This window comes from Amblyomma maculatum, unplaced genomic scaffold (assembly GCF_055883805.1).
Source record: "Amblyomma maculatum isolate TAMU_Amacu unplaced genomic scaffold, ASM5588380v1 scaffold_13, whole genome shotgun sequence".
Lineage (NCBI taxonomy): Eukaryota > Metazoa > Arthropoda > Arachnida > Ixodida > Ixodidae > Amblyomma > Amblyomma maculatum.
This window is the reverse complement of record NW_028146738.1, coordinates 30,775,832-30,789,746: the sequence shown is the minus strand read 5'-3', so window position 1 is coordinate 30,789,746 and position 13,915 is coordinate 30,775,832.

Genomic DNA, 13,915 nt, shown 5'->3' with positions numbered 1-13,915 from the left:
TAGTGCGGTTAGCTGGTCAAAGCTACTCTGCACTCGTTTATACAGGCTCAGCGCTGTCACTGATCGGCGACGACGTGTTCGAGGCCTTCCGTAGATGTAACATCCGTATCGGGCCAGCTGAAACCCTTTTGAGCTTAGCAGTCGGGACGGCAAAAGCGGAGGGAGTAGTGCGTCTCGTGGTGCGCTTTGACAGCAGAAAGCGGAAGCATCGCTACGTCCTGCCAGGCTTAGCTATGCCAGTTTTTCTGGGAAGGGATTTTCTTTCGAGCGAAGGCATTGTGCTCGATATGGGGGAGAACGGCTATCGCTACAGCCCCTGTATCCTCTCATTCCCTTTGTAAGCGCAACCAGGTAGGAATGCATCGCCCAGCGGGCGGTCGTCCACGCTTGTGTGGCAGATGGCGCCCCCGCAACCCTGAACGATAGCAGCCCATTAGAAGCAATTATCGCGTCTTTCTCAGGACACGGTAGTCGGCGCTAAAGGTTTGCGTAAACTTTACTCCCGTCTTCGGATTGCTTCACAGAGAAACTGGGCAGAACAGGCGTGCTTCAGCACGATATTGAAACGGGGGATGAAGCTCGCATAAGAGAAAGCTTCTCAACAGCGCCCTTAACGAGATGATTGATACCGGCGCGGTGAGATCTTTGAAAAGTCCCTGGGCATTCACAGTGGTTTTAGCATCAAAGAAAGATGGTGTGGTCAGGCTTTGTGCTCATTATCGAAAGCTCAACTCACTGACGCCTACTGTTGCGTACCCTTTCCAGTCGATCGAGGGTGTGATATACGCGTTAGGGAACACAAGGTACTTCACAGTCTTTTTGCAAGCAGAGGGTATCTGCAGATTGAGGTGGCGGAAGGTGACATTCAGAAAACCGCATTCGCCCACCACTGCGGGCTCTTCGAGTTTACTTGACTCCCGCTTGGTTTGCCTAATGCCCAGAGGACGTGCATGCGATTGATAGACATTGTGCTGGATGATGCTAGGTTCAACTACGAGATGGCGTACCTCAACGACGTCGTGATGTTCTCACAGTCCTTTGAAGAGCAGCTAATTCATCTAAATTCCGTTCTTTAAAGAATGAGACGTGCGGGTCTAACTATCAACCAAAAGAAAATGCAGTTAGTAGCTAAGAGAGTGAAGCTCTTGGCTTTGTGGTTGAGGATGGCACATTGAGACCAAACGATGACCAACTATTGGCAATTCTGAACTATTTCTGCCCGATAGACGTGAAAAGCTTGCAGAGGCTTTTGGGAATGGTTGCTTTCTACGGACAATTCATCACTAAATGCTCGGAACTTGCAAGGCCATTGAACCTGCTGTTGCGTAAATGCTCGAAGTGGGTCTGGGGTATGGAACAGAACAACGCATTGGTTGCCTTGGCTCGCGCGATAGCGAATACCGCTAGTTTGCACCTCCCCGACCTGAAGAAGCAATTTCTCTTGCAGACAGATGTTAGTGACGCCGGTGTTGGAGCTGTCTTGTTGCAGGAACACGAGGGAAAACAGCGCTCTGTCGTGTTCGCTAGCCACATGCTCCCATCGGCGGTACGGAATTACTGCGTAACCGAAAAGGAATGCTTGGTTATAATGTTCGCATTGTCAAAGTTTGACGTGCACTTAGACGGAGCGGCTTTCACCGTGCACAGATCACTAGGCGATTTCGTGGATAAAGAGGCTGAAAAACCCACAGGCAGATTCGCGAGATGGGCGCTGACGTTGCAACGTTAAGCATATGCCATTGATTTCTGTCGGGGTGGCCGGCACTTTATCGCGCGCACCGTGGAAAGCTGGCAGAAGCGCGTCAGAGGCGGAGTCCAGCACTGCTAAAAGCGGCGTCGCCGCTATTGCAGAGGAGTAGAGGGTGGACGCGAGTGTTGCGCCCTGTTTAGTTAAAGAGAGCGAGGAGGCGAACAGAGGTCCCGCGCTGTGCGGCGAGAGAGAGAAGACGCAGCAGCTGGTGGCGGCGACTGCTCCCCTGCCAAGAAGTGATGCAGAGAAAATCCTGTCTTTGGGGAGTAGCGGTCAGCAGAAAAGAGCTGATTGAGGCCAGAAAGCAAACGGCCTATGACAGCTGGTGATGACAGAGGTTGCGAGTATTGCAGTATGCGCCAGGAATGCTGAGGGCAACTAAGATGCGTAGCTGCTGGGCGATGAGGGTTTACTGCTCCGATAAATCCCGCAATTTGACGAGGAAGAGGCGATTATATCCCCTTTCCGAGTCATGGTCCCGAGAAAGTCGCGGATACGATTCCTCCGGTACTTTCATGACTCAGCACTGGCAGGCCATGGCAGCGGAGTAAGACTTACAAGTTATGCCATGTCGCGACCTGGCCAGGTATGAGAAAGGATCTGCTGGGTTACGCCCGTACATGCCTTGTTTGCCGGGTAGCCAAGCCTCGGGCGAGGATGCCCGCTGGCATGATCAAGCGGGTAGTCAGCAACTACCCGTGGCAAGTGGTCGTGTTCGATATCATGGGACCCCTCCCCCGGTCCGCGCGCGAAAACCAATATATCCTGGTAATAACGGACCACTATTCCAACTGGGTTGAGGCATTCCCCCTTAGGAAGCTGGTGCCGGAAAGAAATTGGAAGACACTTTTGGAGATTCACTGGTTTCGGTTTCTCGTCTTACCTGATTGCAGACAATGCTTCGTATTTCACAAGCAAAGCCTGTGGATTACTCTCAGGCACTTCAATTCCGCTACAGGAAAACCAGTCTCTACCACAGTCAGAGCAACATAACCGAGAGGGTGAATCCGAATGTTAAGATTATGCTGGTCGCGACGACCCAGCAGCATAGAGATTGGGACGCACGGCTGTCCGAACTGGCATTCGCCACAAGAACAACTGTGAACAGGTCGGTGGGTATGACGCCCACCCACTTGAATTTTGGTAAAGAGATGGGTTTCCCACGAGAGAATGCCTTACGTGATGCGGCGGGGCCCGCGTCCCTTCCGCTTACGCAGCATAGGGCAAAGATCCGTGAGCGCCTTGAGGCAGCGCAGCGCGTGGCTCGCGAAAACCTCGATGTCGCGCGCATGGAGCAGGCGGATGAGTACAACAAAGGTCGTCATCACGTCGTTTGAAACACGGGCGACTTGGTACTGAAAAAAACGCACCCGCTTAGTAATGCAGCGCGTGGTTTCACCGCGTCGCTAGCGCACATGTGGGTTGGACCGTTCGAAGTTACGGCACGGACTACGAGCCTCACCTACCAGCTGCGGTTGTTGACGAGTGGTGAAACCGCCGGTCCGGTGAACGTGATAGATTTGAAGGCTTGTCACCTTCGCAAGGACGATAACTGCAAAGCGGTGGAAGCTCAAGGCGATGTAGCAATCTCACCACAAGTAAGGCATATAGGTAGCAACTCGGTTCGCAACCGACGCTATAACCTAAGACCAATGTAGTGCACTACTTCGTCTAACATGTGCTTCTTTCAGAATGCATTATGATAAAATTTTGCAGCAGCCAGAGGTACACCATCGCTGGAGGCGGGAAACCGCACCAGGTGCATAGTTCAAGGAGGCGCCACTTAAATGTAGACCATCCCCCTAGTCTGTTGTGGTTTGTGGCTCATCATCATGACCAGCGCTTCCATGCTGGCTATCTTCAAAGAGGCTGGATTAAGTGCCCGCTGCCCAGGTGGGGAGTACGAGCCTCTGGGAGCCAGGTGTGCCCAGGATGGAAAGGCCTGTTTTAAAGGGGTCCCGTTGAATCCAGCATAGCGCCACCTGGAAAGGGGTCGTCAGCGACTGGAGCAGCAGCTCCGGGCCGCTGCCGGGCGTAATCGCGGCCGAGCCCAGCTGAGCTGTGACCCCAAGGAAGTGGTCGCTGCCGGAGAGGGACCAGCTGGAAGAGTCCCGCCATGCCTGCTGCTTCCCTGCTGTCATACAGACCAGCTGAGGTGGCATCCCGCCAGAGCCAGGCGGCAAGCCTGCATATTGTAAGCCGACTCGGGCTCGGACTTGCACATTGCCCGGCAGTTGCCGGACCCCTGATCGGATGCTTATGGGACGGGGGAGATGTGGGGCCCCGCTCCACAAATATTTAAAGGCAGAGGCGCGCCGCATCGTATTTGACGGGCGCGCCGCTTCCCGGCATCTCCTTCCCTCAACTGCAGAAGAGAAACCGGTCTCATAAAACTAGGCACGCGGGCGTCTTGCTTTCCTGCTGCCCGCTTGCTGCCCGCTTCCTGGCTGCTCTTCCGACCTGACAACGTCACGACGCCCTTACCCAATGATCTGCCTGACGGACCTCCCTGCCCCTAAGTGATATTACAATGTTTGTTTCACGGCCTTCTGCGTGTGTGTCTTGCGTCTCCCTCGGGTAGAGGAATCGCCCACAATATATAAGGAAAAGGAGCCCAGCCGAGGTGGCGCAGTGGTTACAGCGCTCGACTACTGTGCCCAAGTAAGTGGGATCGCATCCTGGCCTCGGCGGTTGCGTTTCGATGGAGGAGAAATGGAGTGGCTTCCGTGTGCTGTGTGATATCAGAGCACGTTAAAGAACCCCAGGGGGTCGAAATTTCAGCAGTCCTCCACTACGGCATCTCTCATAGCCTGAGTCGCTTTGGGACGTTAAACCTCGCGAACCAACCATATAAGGGAAATGAGCTTTTGTTACAGTTCAAACTTGACTACACTCGCTGCTTGCTAGCACAGGTCACTCACCTCCATAGCGCATGCTAAAGAAAGGAAGTGAGAGAAACTTACGTAACACACACATGCAGCATACTAGGAGATTTCATGTTACCGCGAATGTAAGGATTACTCGGTATGAGAGGTTCTTTGATAATAGCAGATGTATGTATGGCTCGTTAGTGCACAATGCACAGAGGACAAGATGTCGGGCTAGTTGGTTTTACAACAGTTTCAGCTGCCAATAACAGGCCGAGGGCAGCCATCTGATCTGCAGATCATCCTGGTTAGCTCAGTTGGTAAAGCGACTGCCCCGGAAAGGTGGTGGTCCCCGGGTTTGATTCCCGGACTAAGGCGATTTTTTTCTAACTACGAAGTTTCTGATATAGCGGTGTAGCTTTTTTGTTGCTGTTTGACTGCGCTTGGATGTATGTCAATCAGTAATTTTTCTCGTATTACAAATCTACTCCACCTTGATGGATTTCCCTAAATATTTAACCAATCTTGTAGCTTATCTGTGCTTTGCAAAATGTATTGCTGATTTGCAGTGCTTAGCGACACGTGCTGACAATACCCACCCTACATTCGCCGTTTTTTTAACATCCAATTTTATTTTTTTTACTACTTAATTAGGTCTACACTATCTTTTTTTGTTCGGGATCAATTCCAGTGACAGCCAGAAAAGTAAAATTACCATATCACTAATGCCTACAAGAAACTCAGGCACAACTAAATAAAGATGTCTCGCAGCCATCACTGATAAAAATTTGTCCACTTTTCCTTTCAAGAAGAGGCAGATGTAGAGTCGAGATGCAATGCAAACACTGCCAAGAGAGCATGAACTTCAAAGCTAGTTTTTGTTAATGTCATTCATAATACTTGCATTATTACAAGTACTAGTGCATGCAGTGACTTTTTAGAAATACTCAATATGATATAGCCGAAACAGATCCTCATTTCGTCATTGTGTGTTTAAAAATCTCAGATGGAGGTCATCACATACCAGTGCACGCTTTGGCACTAAAGGACCCTCTCTTTATCTGCACTGCTGCGCCATTATTGCACGTGGCATGGCACAGAAAATGACTAGCATTGCAACTCGAAAGGTTGAATGAAGATTTACAGACTGTACAGCTTATTCGAAAGCATGTCAGCCAGCATCACGGACACCTGTTTGCATCAGGGAGCAAGAGTACTGCGCCTTCTGATAGCCTACAGCTCACTGAACCACAAGATGAAGGAGAAGGAGCTTCTACGAGTCAAGCTTACCGATAGATGACCGCGATGCATCAGGAAGTAGTAGTACTGCATTTCTTGTTAACCCAGAGCTCACTTAACCACAAGGTGAAAGAGAAGGACATTCTACTGGGTGGGCTCATCAGATGATCGTGATGACACTGGTGATGCTGGTGCAGCTGACCCAAATGATCAGTACGTCACGAAATTCTCTTCACTACAATTGAAGAGGCAAGAAGGTAGCCACTTATCTGAAAATGCAGTCAACGAAATAGCCAATGATGTGATTGACTTTACAACTGAACTCAAAACACTGTCAAACTGTAAGTACTAGAGACAAAAATGAGCACAGAGAAATGTTAGAATTTTGTATATAACTTTGTAGCTCCCAAAACAGTATTTTCTTCAGATGACGGAAATGTATCGCACAGATAGCAACAACCTTCAGTGTCATGTTCACACAATGTACTCTTAATTTGATCAGAACTTTGCGCACAGCTTGCAAAATCGGTGACGCAAAGCAACATCGAAAGCGGAAAATACAGGCGATACGCAGAGTTGTATTTGTGATCGAACTGAGCACATTCATGACACCTGAACTGAAAATTAGATAGTCTGTCGAATGCCATATAGGCCTGTTTATGCCAAATTTCAGCTCGCAGAAGTAAGCGATTCAACCGAAAGAACCCATTGCGGGGCAAAAGTATATATATGTTCCCGCTAAGACCGCCTTTTTCTTTAGAGCGTTAGCATTTCGAATATCAATCCACATACCTGCCAAAGTGGCAATTATAAACTCTGCCAATCCAGGAATACATGAAAAAAGCAAGGTTCGGCTTCCAAAATTGCCTGGAAGTATAAAGCTTAGGCTTACCTTAAACAGTGTTCTGAAACTTTGTTGTACGCGTTTTGAAAAATTTTCTCGCCTCAATAGAAGGCTCATTTCCACTAAAACTGCACTGAAAGCTAGCGAGTTGTTGTTGCCTTTTTACTAGGTAAGTTTTACCTTGTTGCTTACTTTATTTCGCCGCGCATGAGGAGAAACCAAAACCGTCTGCGACGAAACTGAAGAGCAAAACACATAAACGCCAATTATCCGCCGAAAGGCAGCTGTGGCGCCATCTAGCACGATTACAGGAACATGCCATGCATGCCTCGGCGCTTTTGTACAGCAGCGCTTTCCTCCAGCGATGCCAGATAACGGCACAGCTGCCTGTTGCTAGAAACTGCGCTGGCGTTTTCTGCTCCTCAGTCTCGTTGCAGACGGTTCTGGTTTCTCATCTTGCGCGGCCAAACCAAGTAAGCACCATGACGGAACTTACCTAGTAAAGAAGCGGAAAGCGATACGCAAGCTCAGTGCGCAGTTTCAGTGCAAATGAGCCTTCGGTTCAGGCGCGAGAATTTTTCTAAGGGGTACGATAAAGTAGCAGAGCACTGTACATAACTCTAAAAACAGGAGTACTAGAACTCAATTGTCCCATATAACGCTTGTCCCATATATGGCTCCTTCTCCAGAGCAAAAGAACTCGCTCTAGCCATAGAGTCATCCGACTTCACTCTTGGAGTACTGTACTACTCCTGCAATAGAGTGAAGGCACTCCTCTGAAAGGAGTAAAACTACACATTGTAGCAGTGTCCCACAACCCTTCCAGGAGAAGTTCCAGGACTCTACTGGATAGAGTGTTTGCATTCCTTGAAGGAGAGTTAGCCCCATTTCATTTTACTCCTTGTGGTGAAATGTTATGGCCTGTTTTACGTACCCTACCATTTTTTTTTCATTTCACTTCTGCAAAACCAGTTTAAGCCATATGCTTTGTAGGACTCACCTTGTCCATACCTTCCTCTGCAAAATGGTGCACAGTATTTGCACTATGCACTGCTTGCTGGGGAATGTACAAATTTTGTTCACTGTAGAAACTTAACCATGATTTGTGACCAAATTTTTTTCCACACTTCTTGCACCATACTAATAAAAGTCTCTGAATGAAGTCAAAACCGATAGCTGGGCTAGTTGGTTGGAATCCATTTAAAGTTTAGGACTAGCGCTTAAGACGAGGACACAGAAAAAAGGGAACATACATGACGAGCGCTCGTCCTGCACGTTCCCTTTTTTCTGTGTCCTCGTATTAAGCGCTAGTCTTAAACTTCAACCGTTAGTGAAATCAGTGCTTCAATAAATAGAAACGCAAAAGGGCACTGATGACAACTTTTATTTTTATTCTCACAATTGTGTTCGCCAGCAATGCATTTGGGATGTGCTCTGTGAGGTGTAGGTCCACCACAGCCTACTTACTTGGCATTAGATGCCCAGAACACTGCTAAAATCTAATTGATCCTGTCGCTCTAAATCCGCAGCTTGCTGAGCCCAGTGAGGCCGCTCAAGATATCCTTGCATTCTCCAGGTGCCTGCATACACCCAGGTAGCAAGAATGTGGGGCCCCAGTAGGTCCGATGTAGGCACGTGGGGCTGGGGCAACCACCATAAAGCCTGCATCGGTCCCCGGTGGGGCAAATCTGAGCAAGCCCCATTTGGGCTTGCCCATGATCCTTCCGCATGGGTCCCATAGCGGTGTTTCTCGGGCTAATGCAGAGCACATTCCTGCATCCAGACCGCAAGGGTCCTTTGTCTGATATTTAAGGGCAATCTAACCTAAATGTGGGCTCTTTATGGGAAAGCCCTCATAGATCCGAAATGAGGCAGCTCTCATAAAATCTTTGTGGGACCTACATCGGCCGTAGTGGGGCAAAAGAGACGGAAATGCCCCCCTGCTGCCACAATCGGCCCCTCGTAGGTTGCTTGAGGGCAGGAGAAATATGAATAAGAGCTCAATTTGGGCAAGCCCTCTTGAAGCCCAAATGAGGCAGCCTTAGCTAAACCGCTGTAGGTCCCACATCGGCTATAATGGGGCTGGAAGGCGTGCATGCCCGCATGGTACCAAAATTGGTCTCTTGTGGAAAATTTGAAGGCACGTGCAACCGCAGGTGGGCTCTAGGTTCAAAAACAACACCCAGCCCAATTGGGGCTGCCCGCACCAAACTGCTTTATTTCCCACATGGACCGTAATGGGGCTGGAAGGCGGGCAGGCCCGCATGATACCAAAGTCGGTCCCTTGTGGGGAATTTGAAGGCACATGCAACAGCAAGTGGGCTTTAGGTTCAAAAACAACACCCAGCCCAATTGGGGCTGCCCACACAAAACCGCTATAGGCCGCACATAGGCCGCAATGGGGCTAGAAGGCCTGCGTGCAATTGTGAAATGATTCTTTCCAACCTTTATTTGTATTAGATGTTGCCCTATAATATTATTATAGATGATTTGTATAACAGTTGTTGCCATGTTTAATCGGTTAGAAATATTACGCTGCTTTAGTTCTAGCGCTCATGCAAATTGCACTAAAAATACTAAAACATACTGATTGTTAACTGCTGCTCCTAATGTGGTTGCTGTGGATAGCCTGCAACACTGCACAATATTACTGTTCGGAACACACATCTCCATAGCCTGAACAAGATGTACACGAAGTCATTTAGGCTAGAATAATGTTATGGATTAGTGTAAAATTTAATATTGTGGCTGTTTGGAAAGGGCAGCCATGCTTAAAATAATTACTTAGTTAAGTGCATAATTAATGGTTGGCAAAACTTGGACAGGGGCTTCCCATCAATTTCATGCGTCGGACCCGAATGAGAATAATGTGGGCAAGCCCAAGTGCGGCTTGCGCTATAGAAACAGCATCGGTCCAATGTCATTATCTGAGGGGCTAACCGAAATAAAAAAAAACGTTTATCCAGAGCGGCTCCCCGAATCTGTCCAAAGTAAGACCATTGTGGGGAGATGGCGGGAGGTGCCCTTTTGGCGATGCGCCAAAAATGTGGGCAGCCCCGCAAGGGCTGCCTGCATCGGTCCCTAGAGGGGCCCATCGGGGCTTTGTCGACAGCCCCCTTCAGGCCTACGTCGGCCCCTCTGGCAGCACCCACATTGAGCCCACCGGGGCTGTCCTGCATTGCCTACATCTGACCCACCAGGCCCCCCCTTTATAGCCCACTTTGTGCTACCAGGGTATTGGTCGGTTGGTTCACAGGAAGGGAAAGGCGCAGTATCTGTCACACTTGCTCTGTGGACACCTGAACCGCGCCGTAAGGAAAGGGAGGAACGTGGGAGTGAAAGTGGAAAGAGAGAAAGGGGAGCCGTAGTGGAGGGCTACGGAGTAATTTCGACCACCTGGGGATCTTTAACGTGCGCTGACATCGCACAGTACACGGACGCCACTTCGTTTCGCCTCCATCGAAACGCAGCCGCCGTGGTCGGGTTCGAACCCGGGAACTCCGGCACAGTAGTCGGGCGTCTTACCACTGCGACACCCCGGCGGGGCATGAATAAAAACAATGCAAAGGAGGTTAAAGCAAATTATTATAAGCAATCAAACATAATTCTAATCTCAAGCTTTTCATTTTAACTTACAGTATGCAACAAAAATATTGGTGTGCACGCCATGGGGTCACCACCTAGGTATGCCCTAGGCAGTGGCACATCATGACCAAGAGTATTTTCATTCCAAATCATTAAACAGATCTGGTGATATTCTACTGAAAGCCACATACCTCATTTATTATGACTGCCAATTTGGTATACCTCAAGTGGGAGGGAGTTTCAGTATGCTAGTCTCCTCAGAAGGTAAACATAAGCCTGGTCTGCACAGGACCCTTTGTTGCCCGAGAACTGGCTTTGGATGTAGAACACTTGCAACTGTACTGGCGAACCTCCACTCTCTCTGGAGTTTACTGAGGTCGCTTCTGCAGAGTGGCATTCATTTAGAGGGCTGAATACCTTGAATGAATCCTTGACTTTAGTTATATTCAGAAGCCAGGTGAAGAAGGATTTGCTGTCAAATATCAGGAAAGGTCACAAAGGCATGCTATGTGTGATAACTGCTCCTGGGCTAGGCTAGCTTCAGCGATACTGTAAATACAGTTATAAAGTAAATGTTGCAGCTTCTTGTTTTCCATGCCTTCCACAGCCTATACTGATTTTTGACACAGCCATTGCTGTGGTGTTAAAATTGAAACAGATGATGGGAGAGATTGCATTGTTATTTAGCAGCCATGGTAATCCATGTATAGTCATACATATTGTTACAAAGACAACACAAAAAAATCGAGAGCACTTAAACTATACCATAAGTGTATGATACAGCATGCTGAGGCTCCCTTCTGAATTCACATTCATTTACATGCACTTTACTACAGGCTAAATGAGTAACCCCATAAGTTGTTCCTCTAATATGTTCTGGATACTTATTAACACAGTCGTAAGTGAACACATGTTAAAGATTACTTTACAGTGATATCGAAACAGGCTTTAACCAAGCCATCTGAACCTGCCATAGTCATCTGGGGATGCCTGGTTGAATGAATTCATGGTTCTTTGAATCCCTTGGATCCAGACAAAGACATGATACCCCTAGGTCACTCGGGAACATTTAGATGGCTTGGCTAAAGCCGGAGTTCCTATTTGCAAACTTGGCTGTGTCATGAAGACTCGTGACGTGCACAACCACTGAGCAGTGTCAGCCATGTCACCAACCAACCACCACCTGCTAGACATGCTCATCATTTTTGCTCAAAATGCCTATATAAGACTAAATTCAAAATTGAACCATCAATGTTTTGGCATCATTATGGTGTCTATACAATTTTAAGTTAATACTACCATGCAGGCAAGACCATGACAACGTAAATTTTGAACTGATGCTGCTTTTGCAGTAATGAATTCTATCAAATGATAAATTACATAAGGGAAGCCAGTAGTCAGGGAAACTAGGCAAAGCATAACAAGGTTTTCTACTTATATTCATATTTGTCTTGTTTGCACCTACTGGCAGCCAGACATGCCAGGACCATTTTATGCTGGTTGCGCTTGGAGGCAAAGCATAACAAGGTTTTCTACTTATATTCATATTTGTCTTGTTTGCACCTACTGGCAGCCAGACATGCCAGGACAATTTTATGCTGGTTGCGCTCTTTCAACAAGCAGACAATCGAGAGGTGATATGTAAGTGAGAAATGTATGCACTATTTTTAAACTGACTAGAAGGACAGGAGCATCATGCGAAATATCTTTTATTCGAGGGCACCATGGGTGCTATTAGCTGATCCGCGGTGCACACCTATGGCATGTTTTGCTTTTCAATTGTAGCTGCTCATATTTTTATGCATGTGACACTGTTCCCCACCAGGCAAATGACAATTGCAGAATTCTATTTCGTAATGGAACTCCCTGAAATTGGATTCCCAATATATTGCTACGTATATCATCTCAAGCAGAGCATGGAGGATAGAAGGAAGAGGAAGAAGGAGTGTGTGCGCCCGTTCGACCTTTGTTTTGTGGCACATATGTTGCTTCCCACTGGTTGTGTGTACCTGGTGTACTTAACTGGCTAGAATGGCTAGGTCACTCCCTGCTCAGTGTGCGATTCACAAAAGCCCCATCGGCACTCTTCCTGGTCAACTTTATCCTGCAACGCCTCCAAGATCCCCTTTTGAAAAGGTCGGGGTAGACCTTTTGGGACCCTTTCACAAGTCTCATTATTGCAACCCCTGGATCATCATCTGCACTGATTACCACACTCGTTACTGTGAGACAGCAGCTCTTCCTACGGCTACTGCACAACAAGTCTCCCTCTCCCTGCTGCACTCTGTTATACTGCGCCATGGGCCTCCCCGAATGTTGATCAGCGACCGAGGTCGTCAGTTCACCGCTGATGTTGTCCAAGAACTTCATTGTTTGTGCCAAACGCATTTCTGAGATTCTACCCCTTATCATCCGCAAACAAAAGGGTTGACCGAGCGAAGCAACCTCACGAGCATGCTTTCAATGTACGTCGCCGCCGACCACAAGGACTGGGACTCTGTGCTACCGTTTATAACATACGCATACAATACCGCCCAGCAGGAAACAACAAGCTACAGCTGCTTCTTTCTCCTCTATATCCGGTCTCCTCGACACACCCTCACACCATCCTCCCGTTATCCACAGACGACGATCCTGCGATTGCTGATCCTCTGCCGGGCTGAAGAAGCCATAGCCCCCCTGAGAACTGTGGCCTCACAAAATCGCTCGCTGTTACTGACACGAAAAAGGGGGTTAATACCATCCTCCAGACAAAATACCGACTGCAAATTATTATTGAAGGCTTCTGAAATAATCTGAGGATCAGATGAAGGACGATCGTTAATAGTGAATGAAGAAATGCCATGAGCAGTTGGCAGTACCGTTGTCCAAAACTTTCTTGAGTTTTCTGTCATGAATGTTGATACTGTTCTATTGAAATAAAAGTTTCTGGCTTCACGCAATTTGGTTTTTAGTTCACTTTGAAGCTTTTGCACTAAGCAGCAGCGGCTACTCTGGCTTATGTTTCTGCATTTCCGGACTCTTTTGATGCGCCTAATGAGATGTATAATGTCCCTGTTGCACCACGGGTGCTTCGCATTGCGCTTTATACACTTTTGGGGAACGAATTGTGAGATGCATTCTTCAATAATGTTTCAAAATTTGTCAAACAACTCATCAAAACCGCTAATGCCACTACGGTTAAGAAACAAGTCATAAGAAGATGCTAAAACAATAACAATAGAACTGTCATCAGCACGAGCAAAATCTTTAACAATCTGGAAATCAGGCCTTTTGGGCTCACAAGGGACACCAAACTTCAGCAGAACACCCTTGTGATTGGACAGGCCCTCCCCGATTTGACAGTTGTAACCATTTTGTAATAACTTTTGATTAGCAAAACTGAGGTCAAGAATTGAGTTCTCACAGGTAGCGCTGCCCACAACCTGTGTCAAATCTAGAGACAAGGCCATGTCAATAAGGGCGTCAAAAACGGGCCTGTCGCGACCATTTGGAGACATTGTATTCCAGTCAATACAAGGTTATTGAAATCACAAACAAGGATAAATTTACAATCATGGAGCCTGTGCTTTAGTATGTAATCACAACAATCGGGAAAAATATTAGCGGAATTGGGAGACCGGTATAAAG